Raw genomic sequence first — 1321 nt, forward strand, 5'->3', positions numbered from 1 at the left:
TAGAGAGCGTTACAGTAGTCCAAGCGGGAGGTGACAAGAGCATGAGTAACTGTGCGCAAGGCATCCCGGTCCAGAAAAGGCCGCAGCTGGCGTACCAGGCGTACCCGGTAAAACGCCCCCCTGGCCACAGCCGCCAACTGGTCTTCCAGTGTCAGCCGTGGATCCAGGAGGACGCCCAGATTGCGCACCCTCTCTGAGGAAGCCAAAGTTTCGCCCCCTATAGTCAGCGATGGAGTCAGGAAAACAATGAGTGCAAATGGAAAACAAATATATCTTTATTGTAGATGTATTACGTGTCCATTTCACAGTAGAATACTCAGCTACTTGACCAACAATGATTAAGCTGAAACAGTGGAACAAAGACAGGTCTTGAGGAACTTCAGCATTTTCACTCTTCCCAAACATCTCCATACTTATTAATCTTAGCTAAAAAAAGAAGAAGAAAAAGAAAAGAGTCACGTACAGAAGATCTAATCCTGCAGCCCATTTTACCAACAAAAGTTAAGAAACTTGGTGGGCTGCTTGAGTAAGTACTGGTCAGATTTTATAACTGTTTACGAAAGTAGTTGCTTGGGAAACATGATTCAAGACAATATTGTTTTCTAATTATAATAACTTGATTTAAATCAAAGTGCCTTGAAAGCTAGCGATTCAGTCCTCGTTCTTTTTGTTCTTTTTGATTTGAGATCGCTAGACGAAATAGTGCAAGGTAATATACCTGCTTTATTGGCTGCTCAGATTTTTTATATATATTAAAAAAAATGCTAAAATTCTACAACTCACTTTAAAGCAATGATTCCAACAAAAGGGAATGATCGGTGTAAAAATAAATTCAAAAAAATATTGTTTCCAGTTCATGGCTGTGTATTCCAAACACAACTAAAATACACAATATAAAATCTTGGCTCCTTTTGGCTGTAATGTACCATTACCAATTATATTCCCTACTAGCTGTACCCAGCCACGCGTTGCTGTGGCTCAGTCTGGTAAAAGCGTGTGTTGCTTTTACGTCCAACAGATGGCGCTGTTTTTCAAAAAAAGCATGTTTTTACCTGTCACAGGTGTGACATCTATATAATATAGGTATATAAAAACACGTGCGTATTCGAATGCAACGTTGTATCAAAATTTCAAAGCAATCGGTGAAGAACTTTCGGAGATTTAAGATTTTGAACAAACGGACATTTACATTTTTATTTATATAGATTGAATATTTACCTCTCTCCTTTATTGGTAACGAGCTCGTTCGAATTTCAGGTTTCTGCACCATTCCAGCGTCTTGTCCTTCTCTGTTTCTGTTTCGGAGTTCTTCATATGTGAT

General features: G+C 39.2%; 1 long non-coding RNA gene across 1 annotated transcript; it reads right to left on the reverse strand.

The window, feature by feature from the left end:
- Positions 1-257: 257 nt before the first annotated feature.
- On the reverse strand, positions 258-1315 carry LOC107302246. Its single transcript, XR_001549378.1, has 2 exons — positions 1219-1315; positions 258-426 (listed from the first exon to the last, which is right to left on the reverse strand). It is a non-coding gene; the product is annotated as an uncharacterized LOC107302246 (long non-coding RNA).
- Positions 1316-1321: the final 6 nt, after the last annotated feature.

The sequence above is a fragment of the Protobothrops mucrosquamatus genome, unplaced genomic scaffold (assembly GCF_001527695.2).
Source record: "Protobothrops mucrosquamatus isolate PMUCROS unplaced genomic scaffold, P.Mucros_1.0 scaffold38580, whole genome shotgun sequence".
NCBI classification, from domain to species: domain Eukaryota; kingdom Metazoa; phylum Chordata; class Lepidosauria; order Squamata; family Viperidae; genus Protobothrops; species Protobothrops mucrosquamatus.